This window comes from Callorhinus ursinus, unplaced genomic scaffold (assembly GCF_003265705.2).
Source record: "Callorhinus ursinus isolate GAN/ISIS: 27379988/994484 unplaced genomic scaffold, GSC_fseal_2.0 scaffold34, whole genome shotgun sequence".
Lineage (NCBI taxonomy): Eukaryota > Metazoa > Chordata > Mammalia > Carnivora > Otariidae > Callorhinus > Callorhinus ursinus.
In genome coordinates, this window is record NW_027397096.1 from 10,914,880 (window position 1) to 10,942,849 (window position 27,970).

Genomic DNA, 27,970 nt, shown 5'->3' on the forward strand with positions numbered 1-27,970 from the left:
ATGTCTCTCCTTTATTTTTTAGAAGCCTATTCTGAATGCTTCCATGCCCTACTACCTACAGTTAGGTGTCCCTTCTACAGAATTACCTTCCTTGTAATCACTTACTTAGTATCAAACTTTGTGCTTTAACTTTAACACAACTTAATACTATATTTTCTGATTTAACTGTATATCTCCCTCTGCTCCTTCAGAACAAAGAAATGGTCTTATCTGTATCCAACACTTAATCAAAGAACCGTAAATACTACTGATGCACAATAAATTTTTGGATAAAGTTTAGATTTTTTTAAATGATCAAATAAATGTCCTATCTATTCTCTCATTTACTGACTCCCACTTACTAATGAACCTCAGTATCTAGAACAATACTGACTCACAGTAAAGGCTCAAAAAAATATTTTTACATTATCCTACACCTGATGTTTGTCATCACTAAATGTGACCATAATGCAGATGTGACCATAATACAAGTATTATCTCCTCACAGCTTTCCTTAGCCTAAATCCAATTTGGAATCACGTTTAGTAGCCTACTAAATGGAACTCAGATAAGAAACACGAAGTTTAGAATATGTTAATTCTAAAAGTGCTGGAATAGGTATAATTTAGACATTTACCTGCCCAAAGGCAGAAAATCAAACGATGGCTTTCTCAAAATCTCTTACATTTGATAAATCCATCTTTTTATCATTAAAAACATACACCCTGTACTCAAAAATTACGTATTTATACATTTATGTAATATGCTTTTGCTTCAAATGACAAAAAGTGACAAATTTTAGAAAAATAATCACACAGTATCAAACAAGGCAGATAAGATACAACCTACACACAACAGTCTTGTTCCAAAGATCCTCCAAGTTATGATTTTTTAAAAAATTTTATCAAATACTTCCTCTATGCCAGACACAATTCCAGTTGTTTTACAAATATTTCACTTAATCCTTGTAAAAATTCTACAGAGTAGATACTGTTACTTTCCCATTTTTACAGATGAGGAAGTGGAAGCACCCAAGTGAAGTCGCTTTCCTGAGGTCACACAGTTAATGAGTGGCAGAGGCAGGATTTGCATCCACAAAGTCAGACTCCAGTATCCATACTCTTCATTTCTCTGTTATGCTTTTAAAAAGAAATCTGAATGGTAAGGTGTGGTAAATTTGTACTTTACCACTGCTGGTAGCATTATGCACTGGTAAAATCCTTTTATAAAATAATATGGTAATACTTAAGAAGAGCCAGAAATGTTCATATCCTTTGATCATGTGGTTCATTCCTGGGAAATTCAGTTAAAGAAATAATTTAAAAGTATTATTACAGATGGTAATAAAGACTTCACAGAAACATGAAAACATGTTTGTAATATAATAAATGAACAACCGCAGATTATTAAAAGTAGACAAATATCTACACAAATGAATACAATGTGCAAATAAAGTAGTTGTACTGGGTAGTACCAGGGGATTTTTTTTTTTTTTTTTTTTTTGAGAGAGAGAGTGTGCGTGCGCAGATGGAGGGGCAGAGGGAGAGGAATAGAGAATCTCAAACAGCCTCTATGCCCAGCATGAAGCCCAATGCAGGGCTCAATCCCATGACCCTGAGATCACCATCTAAGGCAAAACCAAGAGTTGGACGTTTAACCAAGTGAGCCTCCCAGGCACCCCTGGGGGATAACTGTTTAGTTTTTTATTACGCAAGTAGTAAGTAAATGAATTCTTCTTTTAAATTCAAACAGTACATACAGCTAAGGCTAAAGACATCACCACTACCAAATCCTAGTCACTTCTTCCCTCTAGTCCTAATCCCTACCTCTCTCTCACCCTTCCCAAGAGATAATCAATGTTTGGTCTGTCTCTTTTCAGATCTTTTTCCATGTTTTTATAAATACCCAGTGAAACTTACAGTGGTATCCTACTATACATATCACAATGCAACTTACTCTGTTACAAATAGATCTAACTTATTCTTTTATGTGCTGTATAGTATTCCATTACATAATAATACTACAGACTATCTAGCTATTCACATATTGTTGGACACTCAGGCTGTTTCTCAATTTTCCTTCATACAACACTTGCCATGAAAAATCATGGGCATGCCTCCTTGGAGAAATATATACACATACCCACTTGCTTCTCTAGTAAGCAGTAGGTCACTCACACTTTTTTTGGTTTAATAAATATTGCCAAACTCCCTTCGAAATGACTCTACCAATTTACATTCCCACAATTATGCTTTCTCTAAGCCTTTTATCCACTATTGTTTATGTGGTCTCAGAAATTCAAACAAACAAAAACTTCTAAAAGAATCCCATCTTTGAGTAGCTGTTTAAACAGTGGAGAAAATAAATTTCCATTTCTCTTGTTATTGAGAAGATAAAAATCTAGCTTTCTGTATTATATCTTAGTTTATATCCCTGAGCACATCAGCTGTAATTCAAAGCAGAAAACAGTGTGGCAATTCATATACTGCTTGGCCTTAGTGCTCAAAGATATAATGTTGACAGTATTGCTCTGTGTGGGTGTGTGGAAACTAAAAGTGGATCCAGTTATCTCTTCTACTATGTCCATACAAAGCTGTTCTTGGCTTTACCACAACACACATAAGGTTAGTGCAGGTTGTAGAATATATTGTGGCTCCATATCTTCACTTCACAGACTGCCAATGTCTGTAATCAAAACGAACCACCCTATCTTTGCAGACCATCTGCTACTACTTCTGTTCCCCAGCATCCCTAAGCTTTGAGCTTTGCTGTATTGCATAAAAAAAAAAACTGAAGTAGTCTAAGAGAAAATTCTGCTTCCTCCCTCCTATTGGTTTTCATTAACAAGCATGAAAATGTGAAGAAAAAAATAATATAGAACAGAGTCTGTGCTAGACAACAAAGCTATTTTGTCAATGAATGAAACAGTAGTAACTTATAAACTTAGAATACAAATGAGGAAACACGCAAGTTGTACAAGTTTTCTTCTACTAAGAATGACAGGCTCATATTATACCAAATATGCCACCTTATAGTTAACAACTTCAAATAATTCAAGAATGTGTCTTTGAAAACTGGCCATAAGAAAAGAACATAAATCACAAAAGACACCACTCAGTTTATTGTCAAAGAAAATCTGTTATATACTTAAACGCTGTAGGAGAGCCTTAAAAATGTCATGGAAAGAATGCCTTTAAGTATTCATTAGCTTTTTTTATTTTCCATAACATAACAAAATGACTATTTAACATGTTGATGACAAGTTTTCTAGTTCATTCACTTGCTGCCAGCAGTTTCTCAAATCAAACACACAATTTATCATTCTCCCGGTCCATAAACTTCTGAGCTATCAGCAACATGGCACTCATCAGTTCAACTACATTAAAATATATGTTTCTAAGTACCCTTCTTTCTTCCAGAGGTGGGGAAAAATTTAGTCAAGACATCTAGTAGCCCAAATTCCTTTGTGAATTTAACCAAAATGTAATGACAGATTGTCATCAGTGTTTTAATCTTAAAGATATTAAGATTAATAATAGCTGCTTTATCTAACCTAGCATTTTACTCCTTTTTAAAATTTTAATTCCAGTATAGTTAACAGTTTCAGGTGTACAATACAGAGATTCAACAATTCTGTACATTACTCAGTGCTCATCATGATAAGTGTACTCTTTGAGGGTGGGCATGGATCTCAAGGAGACTCCACACTAAGCCCAATGCAGGGCTCCATCCCAGGACCCCAAGATCATGACTGAGCCAAAGGCAGACACTTAACCGACTGAGCCACCCAGGCGCCCCCAAAGATTCTTACAATAGTTTAATAAAGATAACATACATATCTGTGTTGGTGCTTTTGTTTTGGGGAGAGGAGGGAGAAAGGAAGGGGTAGAATGCTAGGAGGGAAAGCTGGCAGGGAGGCAGGAAGATAGGAAGGAAGGAGGGAAGGCCAGCCCACATAGAAGTAGGCCCACGCATAAGTACATATGTCTTCAGGTTCCCTAAAGGGATCAGTGATGTTTCCTTTCACCATCATCCCCCAAAACGTACTAAGCCAATCCCATTAACTATCCATGAATTTAAAATCATTTATAACCTCCATTCTATTTCACTTTAAGAGTAGTCTTTTATAGGGGTGCCTGGATGGCTTAGATGGGTAAGCATCCGCCTTCGGGTCAGGTCATGATCTTGCGGTCCTGGGATCGAGCCCCACATCAGGCTCCCTGCTTAGCAGGGAGTCTGCTTTTCCTTCTCCCTCTGAACCTACCCCACCCCCCGCTCATGTAAATTAAATAAATAAATAAATAAATAAATAAATAAAATTAAAAAAAAAATAAGTCTTTTATAACATATCCTAAGCACCACCCCTTTCCAAAAACTTTATTATTCACTAATAAGTTCACAGACTAAGTCCAATCCTCCAATGAATTTCACAAATGAGAAAGCCACAAATAACAACATAGATTTACATCATCAAGTGACTAGAGAATTAAAAGTCAGACCTTTGACATTCTACCATTAGTACTAGCTAAAGCCATAATATTCAAGTTGGAAGCTATTTCCTTATACCTTTGAATTAAGAAATCATGAAATTTTTCCTAGAATTCTATGAGAACTCATCCACCCTTATTTATCACTAAGATCCTTGTTGAAAGGCATTACAAAAAAACTACCTCGGAAGAGAACAAATTAATCAAATCTGGAAACAAAAAAACAGTTGGTCAGGGGGCACCTGGGGTGGCTCAGTCAGTTTAGCATCCAACTCTTGATTTTGGGTCAGGTCATGATCTCAGGGTCCTGAGGACAGGCTTCCTGGGGAATCTGCTTCCTCCTTCTCCCTCTTCCTCTGCCCCTCCCTCTGCTCACAAGCACAGGCATGCCCGGCACTCTCTCTCTCTCTCTCTAAAATAAATAAGTAAATCTTAAAAAAAAAAAAAAATTGGTCAGAATAAAACATATTAATGAAATTTGGAATTATTCTTGTCCTATCCATACACAGTGGAAATAGCTGGAATTTTTAACATCCTTCTTGGCAAACTGGTAAAAAGAACACATACAGTATTCTATTCTCAATGTTGCTGTCACTTGGGAAGAAATACTGTTGAAAACAAACTGATACCTTGGAAACCACACCTAACAAGTGGCAAAAATGTCATTTTCAGTACTGTGAATGGTAACAACAAATAACATCTGACAAAATTTCATACATTATTCCTTTTTTAAAAAAAAAAGAGTTTATTTATTTATTTGACAGAGAGAGAGAACACAAGTAGGCAGAGCGGCAGGCAGAGAGAGAGGGAGAAGCAGGCTCCCCGCCAAGCAGGGAGCCCAATGCAGGGCTCAATCCCAGGACCCTGGCATCATGACCTGAGCCGAAGGCAGACGCCCAACCGACTGAGCCACCCAGGAGCCCCTACGTTATTCCTTCTAATATCAAAAGCAATTCTGAAAAAAATCACATAAATGGGTAAGAGTCAGGTGTGGGCAATTCTGAATTCTTTAAAGAAATTCACACATTTACAACTGAAAAACTGAGTTCTTGATTTTTCAAGAGTATTTACCAATACTTTGCAATTAGAAAATGCATACCAATCTGGTAATAACTGTTTTAATTTGAAAATTAAAATTAAAATGATAATAAAATATAATAGCTTCCAATTTTTGTAGAAAGGGCTCATGTACCATAGGTACTTAATTTTCATGAGTATTTTAGATCTCATTCCTTACCAGTTCCCTGATCTCAGATTTTCTAATAGTAATGACACATATTCTTTCTATCCTAAACTCTCATTCACAACTTTCAGATAGGTGTCTGACATGGCAACACACTAACAGTTCACCCATAAGCATGGAGGAAAAAGTCATTACTATTCTACTAAACATTCAGGTAGAGGAAAAGACAACAGCATTTCCAGTTTATGGTGTGAAGAAAATTCAAAAGAAAGTTACTTCAACAAGTGAACATTAATTTGTTTAAATAAAGAAAATGTTCATTGTTTTCCAATTTTCCTTATCAGCTAAGCTCTAATTATTCAGTTAATCTAGCTTCATAAATGAGTTTATTTCTTTATAAAAATGACTGCATTTTAAAGTTGAACTTAACTTTCAAGGCAATTAATCTGTAACCAAAGAATTACCTTCCCTGTAATCATTCACTCAATATTTCCCCCAAGGAATTCTTGTCCTAGTTATGTACAAAAATCTTAATACTTTTTTCATTACTCTATACCATGACTTCACAGTAATGGTTATGAGGCTGTCAGGAAATAAAAGTAATTACTAAAAGAATCTATTCAGAGAAGGCATTTTTACAAATAAAATATATATGTAATTTTATTAAAACACCAAAAATAATGCCACAGAGTAAATATATATGAGAAAAACTAGAATGAAACTACCAAAAGAGTTTGGCCTTGAACCCAAAATCCTAAAAAGGGTAGGTTACAAAATGACATAAGAAATCAATTTGTAGGGGCGCCTGGGTGGTTCAGTCGGTTAAGCAGCTGCCTTCGGCTCAGGTCATAATCCCAGGGTCCTGGGATCGAGCCCCGCATCAGGCTCCCCGCTCGGCGGGGAGCCTGCTTCTCCCTCTCCCTCTGCCTGCCTCTCTGCCTACTTGTTCTCTCTCTGTATCTCTCTGCCAAATAAATAAATAAAATCTTAAAAAAAAAAAAGAAATCAATTTGTACTTTTAATAGTATGAATTCTAGTATTCTGACACTTAAAAATAAAATGAATACTTTACTACACTTTTAAGAAAAATAAATATAATTGTTATATTTGGTAGCAGATTGCTATTGATTCTTGATTTCCAGAACTCTAAAAATATTCTAATTTAAGTCTACTGTTGAAAACCTGTGGTACTTCTTTCTCCCAGATACAGAAACACATTGCTATTATGAAAGTGGGTAAGAATCTTAAGCCCAGGGGCGCCTGGGTGGCTCACTTATTAAGCATCTGCCTTCTGCTCAGGTCATGAGCCCTGCTCAGTGCGGAGCCTGATTCTCCCTCCCCTACTCCTCCTGCTTTGTTCCCTCTCTTGCTGTCTCTCTCTGTCAAATAAATAAATAAAGTCTTAAAAAAAAAAAAAAGAATCTTAAGCCCACTTTTTAAAAGAAACCCATATAACTACCTCAAAAAAACAAAAAAGCCAATAGGTAACAAACAAATTTTAAAAAAGAAAATGCAAGGGTTGATATTAAGTAAAAATTCTACCTAACCAAGTTTACTCTGTTTCGTAAAACATAGTTCTATCCTTCTTTCTTCAAGAGAAATACAGTACAGCTGATCCTTGAACAACACCGGTTAGAAGCACCAACCCCCACCACTTTGCCTGTACAATCGAAAATGTGCATAAACTTGACTTCCCAAAAACTTGACTATCAATAGCCTACTGTTCACCAGAAACTTTAACAATAACATAAACAGTTGATTAACACTTATTATATGTATTATATACTGTAGTCTTACAATAAAGTACACTAGAGAAAAGAAAATGTTAAGAAAAATCATGAGAAAATATATCTATAGTACTATACTATAGTATTCAATACTATACTATTGTATCGAAAAAAATCTGCGTATAAATGGACCCATCAAACCCATGTCGTTCGCTGTATTTAGAGATAATGAAGTACTTCATGCTATACTGCAATAGTAGCTAGTGTACCACTTGCTTACTTATTTTAATGCAAATTTTTTAAAGATTTATTTATCTGAGAGAGCGTGCATGCACACACGAGTATAGAAAAGGGCAGAGGGAGAGAGAGAATCATTTTCAAGCAGACTCCCAGCTGAGTGTGGAGCCCAACGTGGGGCTTGATCTTACAACGCTGAGCTTGTGACCTGAGCCGAAATCAAGAGTCAGACACTTAACCAACTGAGCCATCCAGGCACCCCTTAATGTAAATTTTTTTTAAGCTTGACAGAGTTATATAAAAATTAGATTGCTTTTCATTCCAATAGGTAGTTTATTGGTTTTGTTTGGTTGGTTCTTTTTTTTCTTATAGAAATCAAGGGGGAGGGGAGTTCTATTGCTTATAGTTAATATGAAATCCTGATAGAAAAATCTAAAGGAGTTTCTCAAATAGAGGAAAATCTTTTCAACCCAAAGGCCTTGGTTCAGAAACAAGGCTACTAGTTGTAGGACCATTATAAGAAAATAAATAAATAGGGCGCCTGGGTGGCTCAGTTGGTTAAGTGACTGCCTTCAGTTCAGGTCATGATCCTGGAGTCCCGGGATCGAGTCCCACATCGGGCTCCCTGCTCAGCAGGGAGTCTGCTTCTCCCTCTGACCCTCTTCCCTCTCGTGCTCTCTATCTCTCATTCTCTCTCTCTCGAATAAATAAATAAAATCTTAAAAAAAAAGAAAAAAGAAAATAAATAAATAAAAGCTGAAGAGAAAATACATTTTAAACTGAGATCCTAGTTAAAAAACAAAAACAAAACAGTTAAAACTAAAACTGAATCTGGCCATCAAACAATAAACACAAAATAAGCCTAGGAGTTTATTTTCCTTATTCAGCACAGTAAGCACTTCACAGTTGTGAGCAATTTCCTGATAACCATATATGGTGTTATAAGCAACCTCAAGATGGCAACATTCTCAAGTTTTATTACATAAAAGCAAAAGTGTACCAACACTTCCCAAACAACCAAAGAACAGAATAATTTAAAATAAGGAAGTCTAGACTTCATATGATGCAATGAAAGTTTCTCTGAGAAAATACACAGGTTTCTGATGCAAGACTACAAGAAGGAATAATTAGAATTTATGAGGCAAAACAGAAGTTACTATACATATTCAAATTATTTTTTAAAGGATTGTTTTTAAATGAAAATGATTCCCTGGCTCATATTGGATTAGCTGCTTAGCAGTTAGACAGAACACCAAAAAACCCTCAAATTTAGATCCTTTTCCCATACTCCAAAATAAATCTCAGGTGAATAAAAGTTGAATACTGAAAATATGAAGTCATAAATTAGAATCAATTATTTTTCAGGCACATGTCAGAGTAAAAATGTGAAACTTCAGAATGATATAAAATATACAGTTGGCAGATCTGACTATACAAATTTTGAGCTCATGGATATTACTCAGCCATAAAAAAGAATGAAATCTTGCCATTTGTGACAACATGGATGAACCGAAACAGTTTTATGCTAAGTGAAATAAGTCAGAGAAAGACAAATACTATATGAAATTTCACTTATATGTGAAATTTTCAAAACAAAACAAATAAACAAAACAAAACAGAAACAGACTCATAAATACAGAAAACAAACCGGTGGTTGTCAGAGCAAAGATGCAAGGAAATAGACTAAATAGGTAAAGGGTATTAAGAGGTAAAAATTTCAGGTGCTTGGGTGGCTCAATCGGTTAAGTGTCTGCCTTGGGCTCAGATCATGATCCCAGGGTCCTGGGATCGAGCCCTGCATTGGGCTACTTGCTGAGCAGGGAGCCTGCTTCTCCCTTTGCCTGCTTTTCCCTCTACCTGCCACTCCCCCTGCTTGTGCTCTCTGCCAAATAAATAAAATCTTAAAAAAAAAAAGAGGTATAAACTTCAGTTGTAAAATAAGTCACTGGGATGTAACATACAGCATTGAGAATACAGTCAATAATATGGTAGTAATTTTGTATGGTGACAAATGGTGACTACACTTAAAGTGGTGAGCATTTCATAATGTATATAAATGTTGAATCACTGTGTTATACACCTGAAACTAATATAATGTTGCATGTCAACTATACTTCATTTTAAAACAAATAGAAAAAGGAAAAATAGCAAAAAAAGGTAACAAAATGGCAAACCCACTGCAGAAAATATTTGCAGCAAATCCATCTGATGGTTAACATTCAAGGCATTTATTATAAAGAGTTCTACAAATTGATTTTAAAAAAACAATTTTAAGAACTAGAAATGTTACTAAGACTAAAAGACAAAAAAATAATGAGGAAATACAACTACCAAAAATGTGGAGAAAGGTTCTACCTTGACATCTAATCTAAAAATAAAAATTAAAACAAGCTGCCATTTTAGACTAATTAGCAAAAAAGGTGGGGTTTTTTTTTGCAAATTATAATACCAAATTCTGATAAATGTTTAGTAAAATCAATACTCATATCACTTTCAGATAATGATCTGAGTCAAAAAAGATGGTTATTTCTGGAAATCTAAGGAACTAATCCTAAAAATGGGGAAATTTAAATGATGCTCATTTCAGCATAATGTAATAACTGAAAAACTGGAAGAAATTTAAGTATCAATTGATAAGGCAACAGTAAATTACAGACAATCTAGGCAATGGAATATCAAGCAACCAAGAAAAATCATAATTATGAAAATAATTTGAAAAAATAAAATAATATGCTATGTGACAAAAAATATACAGAGTTCTGATAAAAGAACAGTGAACTGAAACACATTTAATTTCATTCCCTTCTTAAAGCCCACTTTTCAAAAAGGGGTTCTTTTTTTTAAGTCATAAACCCAAAGAGAAAAAAATCAGGATAGGAGATAAAACTAAGAAAACTTTGGAAGCTGAAGAGAAAATGGATACATATTAAAGGACTTAGTAGATGTAAGAAAATCGAATCCTAAACTGCCAATAGGAAAGGTAAGGTTTTTATATGGAGGAATCCCATAAAGATTCAGAATTAGTGGGACAAGGGTGCCTCCAGAAGATGTAGAAGGGTGGGGGCAAAGAAAGCAGTGGTGCTACTGACTCAATTCTATTTAAGTAGTGACATTCCAGAGATCCCCAACCCCATTCCACACAGCCTAGCTACCAAGCCTCCCCAGCCATGGCAAAAAACTAGAGGTATATTATATGGAAGATATGAAACCCTGAAAATCTCTGGACACTAGACATAAATGAGGTTAACTAAACCACTCTAAAAACGGAGGTATTAAGTAATGAATGGGAATGTAAAGACATCTCCCCTCTTCCTCCTTTGAGCTTCCTGAGTCTGGCAACCAGACCTTTACTCTCCAGACTGGCAACCAGACCTTTACTCACCAGATAGAAGAGCTGAGAAGACTTTTCTGAGTAAAGATCTAAAGATACTGACTAGGAATTAGGGAGGGGTTCCAGACTGAAAATGCTCAAAACAAGCACCACTAACACAGAACTTGTATTCAGCTTTATGAGCAGAGAAACAAGATTATTAGGCATCTGCAGAAAGCCTATGAGAGAAGCAAAAAACAGGAAAAAAGTTTTTGAAGAAACAGTCTACAGGAGGAACAGAAACTTTTAAAAATGTGTTATTAATATCCTCAAAGAGGTAAGATTACAACATAAATGAAAAAAATAAGATGCTACTAAACAAAATTCATAGAACAAAAAAGGGCTCAGAAGGACATACAGATGGTCAACATGCACAAGGTGTTCAACATGAACAGTGATCGAGGAAATACAAATGAAAACCACACTGAGATACTACTTCCCACCAATCTAAATATCTAGAATTAAAAGAATGCACAATACTAAGCCTGGTAAGGAGAGAGCGCAACTGAACTAGCAGAAATGAAAAAAAATTATATAACCACTTTGAAAAATTATTTGGTGGTTTCCAAGAAAGCTAAACATATACTATTCTATGACCTACCATTCCACTCCACTCCTAGGGATATAAGATGCATGAAAATATATGTCCAGAAAGTCTTGTACAAAAATGTTTAAAGCAGTTTTACTCATAATAGTCCAAACCAGGAAATGTCCAATTGAAGAATAAATAATCATGTTATATTCATATAGAATACTACTCAGCAACATGGATAAATATCACATCTCTTAGATATTATGTTGACCCAAAAAAGGCAAACACAAAAGGATACTACATACAATATGATTCCATTTGGACTAAGTACAAAAACAAACATAATGGTGACAAAAATCAGATCAGTAGTTGCCTCTGGTGGCAGGGGGCCTGGGGAGCTGATGACTGACTGAAAAAAGACATGAAGGATTTTCTAGGGTGATGCAAATATTCTTTATCTTGATTTTGGTGATAAATACAAAGCACTTGTCAAAATTGATTGAACTAAATACTTGAGATGTACATCTTGGTAGGAGTATAGGTTACATGGGTGGAATTTTTTTGTTTGGGGGTGTTCTTTTTGCATAGGCACGGGCTTTATTAGCACACCTCCCTTTGTGCATTGGCCTACAGCCTTACTCCAGGGGGAAGGATTCTGGTGATGATGGGTTATGTATTTTTAAACTCACTGAAGTGTACACTTGAGATTTATGTAAGATTTTACTACATGTAAATTTATCACATGAAAATTTTCAATAAAGAAAAAATTAAGAGCTCTTAAAAAATTAAAAATTGAGAGCAAAAGGAGACCAATTAAGATTGGAAGGCAAGGGGCGCCTGGGTGGCTCAGATGGTTAAGCGTCTGCCTTTGGCTTGGGTCATGATCCCAGGGTCCTGGGAGCGAGCCTCACATCAGGCTCCTGGCTCAGTGGGGAGCCTGCTTCTCCCTCTCCCTCTGCCTCTCCCTCTGCTCATGCTCTCTCTTTCTCAGTATCTCTGTGTCTCAAATGAATACATAAAACATCTTTTTAAAAATAAAAAAAAAAGATTGGAAGGCAAGGTTAAAGAAATCTTCCAAAAAGGAGTAAAAAGACAAAGATAGAAAAAGGTAAGAAAATTAGAGAATCAGTTCAGTAGCTCCAACATCCAAATACAAGTTTCAGAAAAAAAAAAATCTAAGAGAGGAAATCATTTATAAGATAATTAAATTTCTCAGAACTCAATTCAGGCACCAACTTTCAGGTTAGAGCCCATTTTTACTAGCCAATAGGTGAAAACAGAGCCATACTAAATGACATCACTGTGAAATTTCAGAACACTGTGAATAAAGATACTATAAGCTTCCAGAAACAGAAACAAACACAATGATCCAAGAATTAGAATGGTACTGGATAGCTCAACAAGATGGGAAACCAGCCTAAAAAATGAAGCAATACTTTTTCAAAATTTTAAAGAAAAATGATTTCTAATTTAGAATTCTAACTCTGGACACTTATAAAAGTCACATGTGAAGACAGATTTAGACTTACAAATCTCAAATAATTTACCTCACATAAATTCTTTCTCCAAGTTCCTGGAGGAAGTCATCCACCAAAACAAGAAAAAAATCCAGAAAGCAAAAGACATGGGATAGAGGTTAACCAAAGATCTAGTACATAAGAAGCCCCAGGATAAGGGTGAAGGGAGTTCCCAGAATCATCACTATGGACCATGTTCAAAGAGTAACCAATCCAGTTTGAAACCAGTCCACAGGTTACATGCAGACATCAGAAGAAACTGACAAGATGTGATAATCTTGAGAGGAGACGTGGGCAAGTGACAAGAGTGTATGCAGGATTAAATCAGTGATAAATACTTAGAATACTAAACAAACATAAATAAAACCATAATTATGAGCTCTAGGGAAAATAAAACATTGCACCAGAAAAATAATCACAGTTTACTACATACCTTGAGTTGTGAATCATACATGTACATGGTCATAAGGTAAACATTAAATATTTATCTAACCAAAATCATCATACAATAGTGGCAGGATGAAGTAATAAGGAGAAAGGAAGAGGAAGTGGCTAAGGGAGAAGGAGGGGGAAGAAAGCTAAATTCTCACGCCCAGAAAGTAGGAAGTCGATAATGCCTAAAACTGAAAAATCAGTACCAAATACCAAAGATCAACTAAAAGAATATACAGTAGTACCTTCTGGGAAAGAGAGAATGCCAAGATTAGGCAACTGCATCTTATTCAAGTTTTTTTTTAATTCAACAAATCTTATGCAAACTATTTAACACTTTAAACTATATGAATATACAACTGATAAAAATAGACATCTCAGAAAAAAAACAAGATACAAAATCCCAGGTATGTTATGATTAAAACAATATGGAAATATAAAGCATTTATGAGAAAAAGGAATAAAAGCAAATAATTAGCTGTAAGTGACAGATCATTAGTGAAATTTTCTCCCTTTCCCAACGAATCTCTCAGTAATGTTATATTGCTTTATAATTTTTAAACAAAGTTTACAAAGGTGCTGTTGGTTGTTAGCTGACATTCCTATCTGCCTTTTCTTACAATGCTCCCTCCTCTATGGATACCACCCTACTTCTTGCAATGCCACCTGAACAACTAATCCTCTTTTCCAATCTGAGTTAAATCATCACCTCTCTCGGGGTGCCTGGGTGGCTCAGTCGGTTAAGCATCAGACTCTTGGTTTTGGCTAAGGTGATGATTTCCCGTCAGGAGATCAAGCTCCGCCAGGGGCTCAGTGCAGTCTGCTTATCTCTCTCCCTCACCCTCTACCCTTCTCCACTGCTAGTGCGCACGCACGTGCACACACACACACACAAACCTTTCTCTCTAATAAATAAGATATTAAAAAAAAAAAAACAAAATCACCTCTTGCCTCTCATTCCCAGACTACTCTCTCCTTCATGACCCTACTCTGTCTTATATGAATAATAAGCTCCTTGAGGGTAGTATCATTTCTTGTCTTGGTAGCCCTAGCACTCAGCACAGAACATTTAATAAATAACTAATCAGTCATTCAATTATGTATTTACTCCAATAACCATAAGAAATCTAAGTGCTTTTGTCATGTCAAAGCACAGGCCATACATTTTTAAAAAGAGGTAAGAAAAGCAAAAGGAACTAATAAATTACACAAAAGGAGACTTCTTTAAAAAGGAAATGTAGGGCGCCTGGGTGGCTCAGTTGGTTGGGCGACTGCCTTCGGCTCAGGTCGTGATCCTGGCGTCCTGGGATCGAGTCCCGCATCGGGCTTCCTGCTCGGCGGGGAGTCTGCTTCTCCCTCTGACCCTCTTCCCTCTCGTGCTTTCTATCTCTCATTCTCTCTCTCAAATAAATAAATAAAATCTTTAAAAAAAATAAAATAAAAAGGAAATGTAATTCATTATTAAATTTCTTTTTCTCTACTTTAACACTTAAAATAATCTAACCTTAACTTCTCTATGTAACTCAGATTGGCAAAACATTATTCAAATTTTCAGCAGAAACTTATTTAGATTACCTTACAGATAAACTCAAAATGTCTTAAATTCTTCATAAACTAATAAAAGAGACAGCTATCACACAGTTCTTTAAACTTTGATGTTGAAGAGAATGTTTTATATTTAAGAAAATGTTTTTCAATTATATTGACCAATAAGTCCTAGAACTCTTCACCTGATCATACTGCCAACACAAACATTTTAAAGGTGATGCCAAAAACCGCCTCAATTTTTCTGCTGCCCAAAATATTTTAAAAAGCTGTGAAACAATGAAGTGAATAAATTAAAAGAGCTATTAAGGGCTGCCTGGCTATCTCAGTCAGTGAAGCATGCAACACTTGATTCTAAGTTTGAGCTCAACGTTGGGTGGAGAGATTACTTAAAAAATAAAATCCTAAAAAAAAAAAGAGCTATTAAAAGCTTCACAAAACACAAATCGATTTTCATGAAACTACTCGTTACAAAATACACAAAAAACATTTACATATTAATTTGGAAAATTAACTTTAGGGTGCCTGGGTGGCTCAGTCATTAAGCGTCTGTCTTCGCCTCAGGTCATGATCCCAGGGTCCTGGGATTGAGCCCCACATCGGGCTCTCTGCTCGGCGGGAAGTCTGCTTCTCCCTCTCCCACTCCCCCTGCTTATGTTCCCTCTCTGGCTGTGTCTCTCTCTGTCAAATAAATAAATAAATAAATAAATCTTTAAAAAAAAAGAAAGAAAAGAAAAGAAAAATTAACATTAAAAAAGTCATACACAAAATTTTACAATGAGACTTTAATCCCACTGGACTATCAAAAGAAATGGCACTTGTTACATCAAAATGTGAAAAACAGTCTTTTATGAAGAGAACTAAAAAGTGATGCTTTTTTTTGGTAATAAAAACAGTTTTAAGTACAATTAAATTATTTTTAGATAATAAAGATATATAAGGAAAATCACCTTCAACTTCACAACACAGAGATAATCTGTTAAAGTTTTGCAATATAGCTGACCCATGGACAACTTGGGGTTTAGGGGCACCAACCCCACTTCCAGTGGAAAATCCATGTATAATTTGACTCCCCAAAAACTTAACTACTAATAGCTTACTGCTGACCAGAAACCTTACCAATAACAGTCAATTAACACATATTTTGTATGTTTTACATATTATATCCATACTTCAAGATTTTATTTATTTGAGAGAGAAAGAGGGGGAGAGAGAGCATGAGCAAGGGAAGGGCAGAGTGAGAGGGAGAAGTAAACTCCCCACTGAGCAGAGAGCCCGATGTGGGGCTTGATCCCAAGACCGCTGGATCATGACCTGAGCCAAAGGCAGACGCTTAACTGACTGAGCCACCCAGGTGCCCCATATACCTTATTCTTACAATAAAGTAAGCTAGAGAAAAAGAAAACACCATTAAGACCGTCATAGGGAAAATACATAGAGTACTACACTGTTATTTCAGCATAAGACCTGCACAGTTGAAACCTCTGTTAAGGGTCAACTGTTTATTCTTCAAACTTGTTTTTCTTTACACATATATAATTTTTAAAAAAATGACATCATACATTATTTCATGTTTTCCTCATCGTACCATATTGTACATGCTTTCCATGTTACTTAAATGTCCTTCTACAAGTATCAATTTTAATGGTATATGATATTCACTGTATAGATACAGCAATTTATTTTACTAATCTACTGGTGGACACTTAGGCTATTCATAATTTTTTAAAAACTATAAACAATCTAAAACAAATAGTCTTGAGGGGCACCTGGCTGACTCAGTAGAGCATGTGACTCTTGATCTCAGAGTCGTGAGTCAAGACCCACACTGGGCGTAAAGATTACTAAAAAATAAATAAACTTAAAAAAAAAAACCACTTTAAAATTAAAGTAGTCTTGTTACTAAATCTTTTTAGTAAAAAGAGAATACCTTTGTTAATCAGTTACAAGGTAGGTAACAGATGAAAAACCTCAAATCTTACAAATCTACCTACGGAAATAAGCACCTCATACACTGTCTATACTAAAGGCAATAAGCTCATAGAATTTTTTAAGTGTAAGAAACAGGTTATATAGGTCGGCTTCACATCCTTTTCTCTACAAACCACAAACACATTCCTGCTTTCTTGAAATCAAATCCTCACCAAAACGTGTATTTTACGAACAATTAAGAGAAAGTAAGGTTAATTCTTTTTTTTTAAAGGTTTTTTTTTTTAAAGATTTTATTTATTTATTTGAGAGAGAGAATGAGAGAGAGCGAGCGAGCGAGCATGAGAGGGCAGAGGGTCAGAGGGAGAAGCAGACTCCCTGCTGAGCAGGGAGCCCGATGTGGGACTCGATCCCGGGACTCCAGGATCATGACCCGAGCCGAAGGCAGTTGCTTAACCAACTGAGCCACCCAGGCGCCCGGTTAATTCTTTTTAATAAAAAGGCAGTCCTTGTTTCGCATGGTTACCATATTCACGAATTTCAGTTTCTACAATTTAGTTAAATAACACAAGCCCCCCCAAAAAAACATAGTTCAAATTTCAGTCACCACATCATATTAACTGTATATAATTTCATAAAATACAAACTGCATGGCTGGTTCTTCAGTCCATGAATCCCTATGTTAATAAAAGATGCACATCATGATCAGTAACCAATCACGTCACTTCTTTCAAAATCTGTCTATAATTGGTCCCTACACAGCTGTTACTCAGTTCATATGTAGAGTAAGAAGGTATAATTGTTGTGTGATAAATCCAAGTGGTATTTTATGAAAATGGATAATCAAAAGAGGAAACTAGCCAACAAAGATAAAAATGTAGCAAAGAAATGAAAAGTGATAATGTTAACTTCCAATTAAACATAGAGATTTAGAAGAAATAGCTGACCATGGAAATGTTGACACTTTTACCTTTCAAGAGATACTAGATATGCATTCAGGGGAACTCAGTGAAAGGTAAATGGGAAAAGTGGCCACAACAAAAAAGATAAAGATGTCCCAGAGGAAGCAACACTGGCAGAAAAAACAAAAAAAAACAAAAAACTTTTATACAGAGCTCAGATACTTTCACAACAGTGAAAACACAAAAGAGAAAATGTTGGAAGCTAATCCAAACTTAGAAAGGAATGACAATTCACCAAAGCATAGAAAAGATCCCACTCCATATTTTAAAGTATACAAGGCAAGCTTGAAACTACTCGACAGGTTTTTCTACAAAGAAATAAAACACTAGTTCTGGTATTTTAAATTACACCATACTATATAAATATTATCACTGGGCATTTAAAGGAATATCTATAATGTACTGTAAATTATATAACATGATGCCAGAATTTGCATTCTAGGACTCTAAACATATATACAAATCCATGAAGTGTATGAATAACACAGACTAAATTAACTCTTTGGTTAACACTATTTCTCCTTTTCCTATTTTAAATGTAATAGAAATAAGTAGATAAATAAATAATGTAGTAGAGCTGAATATATTTCATGGATAAAGTCAGTTATGATTACCTTTAGGCCATAAACTTAGGTAGAGGCAATCTGACAGAAAGCTGCAGAAATAAGTCTAAAATGCCAATCAGAGTTGAGATGTAAATTCTTTTTTTTTTAATTTTATTTATTTATTTGACAGAGACAGCACAAGTAGGCAGAGGGAGAGGGAGAAGCAGGCTTCCCGCTGAGCAGAGAGCCCAACACAGGGCTCAATCCCAGGACCCTGAGATCATGACCCGAGCCAAAGGCAGATGCTTAACCGACTGAGCCACCCAGGTGCCCTGAGATGTAAATTCTAAGCACAGAATGACAGAACAACAAAAACTTCAACAACAAAGTGAAAAAAGTAAATATGAATTTGACATGTCATTTTTAATTTTTCTGACAAATCTTTAATCTCTAAACTAATACGGTAAGAGAGGATAATTCATATCTTTCAGTGTGTATATAACTGGAAAACAATAAATCAGAATATGCATTGCACTGTTTACTATCAGTTTTTTGCCAATTAGACTTTTTTTTTATTTTATGAAAAGTACCAACTTCTAAAAAATAAAGAAAATTTAATTTCTTCCTTGGAGTACTCTAACTATAACTGCATTAAATTACAATATATCAATAATGGCACTAATGTTTAACACAACATTAAAGTACTAATAATCAATTAAAGCCACTCAGTTAAATAAACAATGTTCAAATATGGGAAAAAAATTTCAGACTAACATAGCGTATCAGAGCCTCCAGTCTAGAATAAAAGTTTTTCCAATCTATGAAGTTACAAAAAGCCACTGCCAAAAGATAAAAACTTCTGGAAGAATTACTAGATAAATGACTGACAACCTCTATTAAAAATGCACAGAACATTGCTGTAATAAAATTTTGATATGCAAAGGACTACATCTAAGGGACTGCATAGCCAAAAAGATATCTTACAGCCAGTATTTATCACCCCCTTAAACTCACCTATTTATCTATATATGTCCATTAAGATATGTTAACTTTTAAGAACCTGCCCCCAGACAGTAAGATGAAAAACATAGGCGGACCTTTCTTTAAAAGAGTGCCTACTAAAACAAAAAATTTTAAAACATATAAATGTCATTGCATCACCTAAGTAGCAATCATATAGTCTCTACTCCAGTAGCATATGTAACACATAGGCCTTAGGCCTCCACAGTACTTCGGTTAACAAACGTTCAATTTTTAGAATTCAAAGAAGACACGGGCACGTCTCATTCTTAAGGAAGAGACTACCTGCTACTATTTGTGTATGTGTTTGCAGTAATAGAGGCCAACCTTTTTGATATTCCTCAAAGAACAGTCTGACTTTGCACCCTGGCTAAGATTTGATAATAAAGCTGGCTCTTCTCTGCTTTCATTACAGACAGCACTGCTTTTAAGAACTGTTTGCTTTTTATTTACCTAAGAGCTGTGTGGACTATTTGGAAAATTATTTCTAAAGCATTCTCTTTATTTGGGGAGGAGGGGGTCTTTGGGGTATAGGAAGTAGGGTTCTTTCTACCTTGGTTTTCTGCAACTATGAGGTCAATCTTTCAGAGTTTTGTGGGTTTTATCTCTGCACAGTCTAAAACATTAAGTTCAAAACTATCTGATACCATGAAAATTAAAAGCTTTTGAGCATGAAAAGACAGTATCAAGAACATGAAAAACACCCCACAGAAAGGAAGAAAATAACTGTAAATCACCTAACTGATAAGGTATCCAGAATACAAGCATAACCTCATTTTATTGCACCTCACTTTTCTGCACTTTGCAGATACTGTGTTTTTTATAAATTGGAAGGTTTTTGGCAACTCTACTGGTATCATTTTTTCAACAGCATTTGCTCATTTCATGTCTGTGTGTCACACTTGGTAATTCTCAGAATATTTCAAACCCTTTCATTATTGTTATATTTTTACAGTGCTCAATGATCAGTGATCCTTGATGTTACTATTGTAATTATTTTGGGGCACCCGAACCATGGCCATATAATACAGCAAACTTAATTGATAAATGTTGTGTATGTTCTGACTGCTCCACCAGCTGGCCACTCCCTGGTCTTTCTCCCTCTCCTCCGGTCTCTCTATTCCCTGAAAAACAACAATATTGAAATCAGGCCAATTAATAACCCTACAATAGCCTCAAGCATTCAGGTGAAAGGGAGAGCCCCACATCTCTCACTTTAAGTCAAAAACTAGAAATGATTAAGCTTAGTGATTAATCTTCAAAGGCATGTCAAAAGCTAAGACAGGCCGAAAGCCAGGCCTCTTGCATCAGTTAGCCAAATAGTGAATGCAAATGAAAAGTTCTTGAAGGAAGTTAAAAGCACTATTCTAGGGAACACACAAATGACAAGAAGGTGAAACAGTCTTATTGCTGATACAGAGAAAGTTTTAATGGTCTGGAAAGATCAAACCAGCCACAACATTCCCTTAAACTAATCCAGAATAAGACTCTAATTCTCTTCAATTCTACGAAGACTGAGAGAGGTAAGGAAGCTCTAGAAGAAAAGACTGAAGCTAGCAGAGGTTGGTTCGTGAGGTTTAAGGAAAGAAGCCGTCTCCATAACATAAAAGTGCAATAGCTTAATTAATGAAGGTGGCTACACTAAACAAGATTTTCAATGTAGATGAAACATTATACTGGAAAAAGAGGTCATCTAGGACTTTCATAGCTAAAGAGAAGTCAATGCCTCACTTCAAAGCTTCAAAAGACAGGCTGCCTCTCTTGTAAGGGGCTAATGCAGGTGGGGACTTTAAGTTGAAGTCAACGCTATTTTACCATTCTGAAAGTCCCAGGGTCCTTAGGAATTAATGCTAAATCAAATCTACTGCCTGTGCTGTACAAATGGAACACAGCCTGGATTACAACACATCTGTTTACAACATGACTGTTTTCTCTTTTTTCTAAAGATTTTATTTATTTGACAGAGAGAGCACAAGCAGAGGTAGCAGCCGGCAGAGGCAGAGGGAGAAGCAGACTCCCCGCTGAGCACGGAGCCCATGCAGGACTCGATCCGGGATCATGACCTGAGCCGAAGGCAGCTGCTTACCCAACTGAGCCACCCAGGCGTCCCTACAACATGATTTACTGAATATTTTAAGCCCACTGTTGACATCTATTGCTCAGATAAAAAGATTCCTTTCAAAATATGGATGCTCATTGTTAATGCACTTGGTCACCTAAGAGAACTGATGGAGATGGAGGAGATTAATGCTGTTTCGATGCCTGCTAATACAACATTTATTCTGCAGCCACATATCAAAAAGTAATTTCAATTCAAATCTTTTTCTTTAAGAAATACATTTCATGGGGTGCCTGATCTTGGGGTCCTGAGTTTAAGCCCTACATTGGAGGCAGAGTTTACTTTAAAAATAAAAAATAGGGACGCCTAGGTGGCTCAGTTGGTTAAGCATCCGACTCTTGACTTTGACTCAGGTCATGATCTCAAGATCATGAGATCAAGCCCCATGTCAGGCTCTGCATGCTAGGCATGGAGCCTGCTTAAGATTCTCTCTCTCCCTCTGCCCCTCCCCTCTCATGCGCTCATTCTCTCTAAAAAAAGAAATAAATTAAAGAAAAAATAAAAGAAAAAAAAGAAATACATTTTGTAAGACTATAGCTGCCATAGAAAGTGATTTCTCTGATGGATCTGGGCAAAATAAATTGAAAACCTTCTGGAAAGGATTCATCATTCTAGATGCCATTAAGAACATTTGTGATTCATGGGAATGGGTCAAAATATCAACATTAACAGGAGTTTGAAAAAAGTTGATTCCAACCTTCATGGACGACTTTGAGGGGTTCAAGAGTTCAGTGGAGAAACTGCAGATGTGGTGGAAACAGCAAGAGAACTAGAATCAGAAGTGGAGCCTGAAGATGTAACTGAATTGCTGCAATCTCATGATAAAAGTTTAATAGGTGAGGAGTTAATTTTTAATAATGAGCAAAGAAAGTGGTTTCTTGAGATGGAATCTATTCCTCGTAAAGATGCTATGAAGACTGTTGAGGGGTACCTGGCTGGCTCGGTCAGAAGAGCATGCAACTCTTGATTTCGGGGTCATGAGTTTGAGTCCCACACTGACTGTAGAGATTATTAAAAAAATAATAATAAATTATAAAAAAAGATTGCTGAAATGACAACAAAGGACTTAGAATATAAACTTAGTTGATAAAGCAGCAGCAGGGTTTGAGAAGACTGACTTCCAATTTTGAAAGTTCTACTGCAAGTAAAATGCTATCAAACAGCATCACATGTTACAGAGAAATTGTTTGTGAAAGGAAGACTCAATCAATACAGCAAACTTCACTGTAGTCTTATTTTAAGAAATTGCCACACCCACCCCAACCTTTAGCAACCACCACCCTGAACAGTCTGCAGCAATCAACACCAAGGCAAGACCCTCCACCAGCAAAAAGATTCAGACTCACTGAAAGCTCAGATGATGGTTAGCACTTTTTTAAAATAAAGTGTTTTGGGGGACACCTGGATGACTCAGTCAGTTAAGTGTCTGACTCTTGGTTTCAACTCAGGTCATGATTTCATGGGTCATGGGATCGAGCCCCATGCCAGGCTCCACACTCAGCAGGGAGTCTGCTTAAAGATTGTCTCCTTCTGCCCCTCCCCCACTCACTTGCACACTCATACACACACACACACACACTCTCTCTCTAAAATAAAGAAATAGGGCGCCTGGGTGGCTCAGTTGGTTAAGTGACTGCCTTCGGCTCAGGTCATGATCCAGGAGTCCCTGGATCAAGTCCCAAATCAGGCTCCCTGCTCGGCAGAGAGTCTGCTTCTCCCTCTGACCCTCCCCCCTCTCATATGCTCGCTCTCTCTCTCTCTCTCGCTCTCTCATTCTGTCTCAAATAAATAAAATAAATAAAGAAATAAATCTTTAAAAAATAAAGTATTTTTTAAATTAAGGTACATATATTGCTTTTTTAGACATAATGCTATTTTACACTTAATAGACTACAGTATAGTGAAAACATAACTTTTATATAATCGAGCACAGGAAAACATGCTCAACATCACTAGCCATTAAGGAAACACAAATCAAAACTACAATGAGATACTATTTCACAACCACTAAGATGGCTTAAGAAAGATAACAACAACTATAGTCAAGGATGTGGAAAAATCATAACCCTCATACATGACTGAGAGTAGTGTAAAATAGTGCAGCCACTTTGCAAAACAGCTTGGTAGTTCCTCAAACTGTTAAACATCAAGTTACCATATGACCCAGCAAGTCTACTCCTAGGTATACATTCAAAAGAACTGAAAGCAGGGACTCAGATCTTTGTACATCAATATCCATAGCAGCATTATTCACAATAGCAAAAAGGTGAAAACAATCCAAATGTCCATTAACAGATGAATGGATAAACAAAATGTGGTATACACACATTATTCAGCCATAAAAAGGAATGAAATTCTACTACATGCTACAACATGGATGAACCTTGAAAATATTATGCTAAATGGAAAAAGACATGAAAGGATAAATATTGCATGATTCTACTTATAGGAGGTACGTAAAATAGGCACATTCAGAGACAAAAAGTAGAATGGAGATTACCAGGGACTGGGGGGAAGGGAAAATGGGGAATTATTCAGGGACTACACAATTTCTATTTGGCATGATGAACGAGTTCTGGAAATGAATATTGGTGATGATTGTACAATGTTATGAATGTACTTAATCACACTGCATTATACAACTTAAAATGGTTCAGGGGCACCTGGCTGGCTCAGTCAGTACAGCATGAAACTCATGATCTCGGGGTTGTGAGTTCGAGCCCCACGCTGGGTATAGAGATTACTTAAAAAGTAAAATCTTAAGGAAACTAAAATAAATTAAAATGGTTCCAAGAATAAATTTCATCTTATGTATAATTTAACCACAATAATAAATTGCTAGAGCCAGAAAATAAAATTATATATGTACCTAAGCTTGTGAAGATCAGACAAAAATTCACATGAAATATTTCATAAGTCCCTTACAACAATCCTAACACATATGGTTGAAAATACAATACTGATCATAAGGCGATATTCCTATTACAATCAGAATTCATAATTTAGTGCAATTTTTGCTTTCTCTCTCATATATATGAGAAAAAGCAAATTTACTTATTTGTTAATATTAGAATCACAAGAGATATTGGTAAGTAGTCATCATCTTGGGTGCATTCTCAAATCTTCAAACTGACACAAATACATAAGATAAGCAAAAGTCTCCTAAATTCCTTTGCAACCTATAACTGTCTAATAAATTCTAGCATGTATAGAACTGCCATGCCGTGCAGTCCTCTTGGACCCATTATTTTAACTTTCAGTCACACTCCTATAAACTTTCGAATTGGGAGTCTGAGATATGAGCCACATGTTAAACACTCAGAAGAACACATGAAAATGAAAGTTAAAAGCTGTATCTTAAAACTAAATAAGACAACTTGATTTTAAAAAGCAACACATCACCATTATATAAAGGCACCAATGACTGCAACCATTTGGTTTCTCTCCACCATCAAGCATATACTGAACACCTGTTTGTACTTAAAACAATGCAAAGTGGTTAAAAAAAAAAGATTCTTCCTCAAGAAACTTAAAATCGAGTGGGGAGATTAAATTAATACACATAAAACAATACCAATACCATATGTATATAAAAATATTCAAATACCAAGGATACAAATTAAGAGTCATAGGAATTCAAAGGAGATAAGTGCTCTATAGTCCAGGAATGTTCCAGAGAAGATCTAGGCAAAATCTAGAAGTCCAGAAAGATGAGTAAAATCAAATGAAGATGAACCCTTCATAATCTAGCTTCATTTTGCCCACTCAACACTTTGTACAATATAAAATTATTAGAATAGATAAAGGTAGAGAAAAAGTCACTCCACATAAGTGAAATCACAGAAATACGAAATGAAGAGAGTAAACCACTTGGCCCACATTTAAGAGATTAAAAAATTTTAAGTAGAGGGGCACCTGGGTAGCTCAGTCAGTTAAGCATCCGACTCTTGATTTTGGCTAAGGTCACGATCTCAGGGTTGTAAGATTGAGCCCCATGTCTGGCTCCATGCTGGGCATGGGCCTGCTTGGGATTCTCTCTCTCTTCCTCTCCCTCTGCCCCTTCCCCATTCCCCAAGCCCCCTCTTGCACCCATGTGCACTCTGTCTCTGGGGAAAAAAAAAAATTTAGAAGTACATATTAAATTACATAAATTATTTGAAAGTAGTTTCAAAAATTGCATGGAATTTTGCCATGATTTTACCATGTTTTCCTATTCACACCAACAAGTATTTGCTACTTATGAAAAATTTGAGTGTCTCAAAACCAGTCAAATCAAGGCTCACCTGCAAAATGTCAGCACTAAATTTAATCAAAGCTGCTAATTATAACAAATTACAAATCTACAAGTCATTGCATGTAAGATTGTGTTTCCTTTTTCCTTTATATTTTCTACTGAGTGCTTCATGGATTCAGGTAATTTTAGTTTAGAGCCAGCAGGTATTCTTTTTAACCCAAATTTTAAATATTTATATTCCTGGAACATTTGGAATAAATGTCATGAAACAACTATAATTTATACTGTAAAAATACAATTTACCAGATTATTACTATAAGTTGTCCCATCCATTCAATCAACATTTTAACAAGCCCTGCCAATGACCTTCTAGGCCCCAGGGTTACTCTCAAGGATTTCAGAACTCACATAAAGTAGACAGGCAATTAAACTAGCAGCTATAATGCAGTGGGATAACCACTCCGATTAAAGTGTTACAGCAGAAAGGGGGAGGAAAAGTAGGAGCGATATCAGGGAAGACTAGTGAGAGGATGTGATGCCTGGGCTTAGTTTTGATGGATGAGGATCCAGTGAGGCAGACAGTTCAGGGATCAGGATGCCTGTCAATTCATCAATAAGCATGTACTTCATGCCAGTCACTACACTAGCTTCTGGAAATAAAAATAATACACTTGCCCTAATTTCAAGACACTAGTAATCTTTTCAGGAATTTACTTCATAAAGAAAAGGCTTAAAATTTGGTCTTAAAAAAGAGTTCACATCTCATTAAAAAAAAAAAAGAGTTCACCATGCACACACACACAAAGTAAATATTCTACGATTTTATTTATACAAGACTCAAAAATAGGTGAAACTAATCTATAGGGATAAAAGTCAGAACAGTGGTTACCTCTGAGGGGCAGTATCAACCTGGAGAGGGCAAGAGAGAGCCTACTGGAGTGCTGGAAATGTTCTCTATCTTGGTTTTGCATAGTGGTTGCTTGGGTACATAGCTAAAATTTCATCAAGCTATATAGCATCATTTGTGCACTTTAGTGGGCATAAGTAATAAAGGAAGGCATTCCATGATCTGGGAAGCAGCATTTCAAAGGCACAGAGTGTTCAGGCAGGGGCCAAATCACAGAAACCTACCAGCGCTTCCCAACACTAAAGACTGACTTCAAACCACAGGGTGTTGGGTACCTTCCACTGGTGAGCATCTGAATAAAATGAACAGATGTATATTTCAGAAAGGGTATTCTGGTGGAAATATAAAGAATGGACTGAAAAGGTAGGAGACCAATAATAGTCCAGAGGACAGATGAAGGCCTTTTCTAAGACAATGACTTTAAAGATGGAGAAGAAACAAAAGATAATAAGGTAGCACCAAAGGGACACTGTGATTGATCAAATGTGAACAGAGAAAAGAAAGAGCCTCAACTGATAACCAGGTTTCTACCTTGGGCCCATGGGTAAATCACACACATGCAATACATAAGCAGATCTGTGGAAAAATAAGTTGCATTTAGTTTGGGACTCTACTGAAATAATATAAAAAAATATGCTCTGCTCAAAATGAAACATTTTTCTATAAGATGTTATTTACTGCCAAGTATTCATTCAGTTGATATCCTATTTCTTTCATTATTTAAATATATTTGCTTGGCAATCTTCTGTCAACTTCAATTTATATCTATATGGTACCAGTGATGTGACAATAAAAAATGCTTCCACCATCGATTATTCCTTACTATACCTCTAAGCCTATAAAGAATGAGCAATTTCTTGTCCTTCCATAATTAGCTATAAAGAGGTATTCTTACCTCAGCATCTCTGACAAAGAGTAACTTCTGATCTATAAAACTACACACACTGAAAGATTTCATTTATGGATGCTTGCATAAACTAAAGAATCTCTAAACCAAATTTATTAATCAAACAATTGTTCTACTCCCACCACAGCTTCCTACCACAGCTGCTCACCAATAGATCCCAAAACCAACTTTAAAGCAGAGCCAAAAATGACACAATAACATTTTAATACAACTAACAATTTTTTCAAGGCAAAAGATGCATTTAAATATATGTACACAGATATAAAAATATGAGTTTTAAGCCTCAGGGCATACACCCACGAGCACACAAACATTTATCCTGAACCAAGTTTTCTCTA

General features: G+C 35.9%; 1 protein-coding gene across 4 annotated transcripts in view; it reads right to left on the reverse strand.

The window, feature by feature from the left end:
• USP32 (ubiquitin specific peptidase 32) overlaps positions 1 to 27,970 on the reverse strand; it is a 213,956-nt gene that overhangs the window by 176,321 nt on the left and 9,665 nt on the right. The window contains exon 1 of one of the 4 annotated variants that reach the window (XM_073879500.1): positions 13,466 to 13,544. The exons of the other annotated variants lie outside the window; for them this stretch is intronic. The gene's annotated coding sequence lies outside the window, so the exon portion shown is untranslated. Of the gene's footprint in view, positions 1 to 13,465; positions 13,545 to 27,970 lie in introns of those variants that run through there. 4 annotated transcript variants of the gene reach the window in all.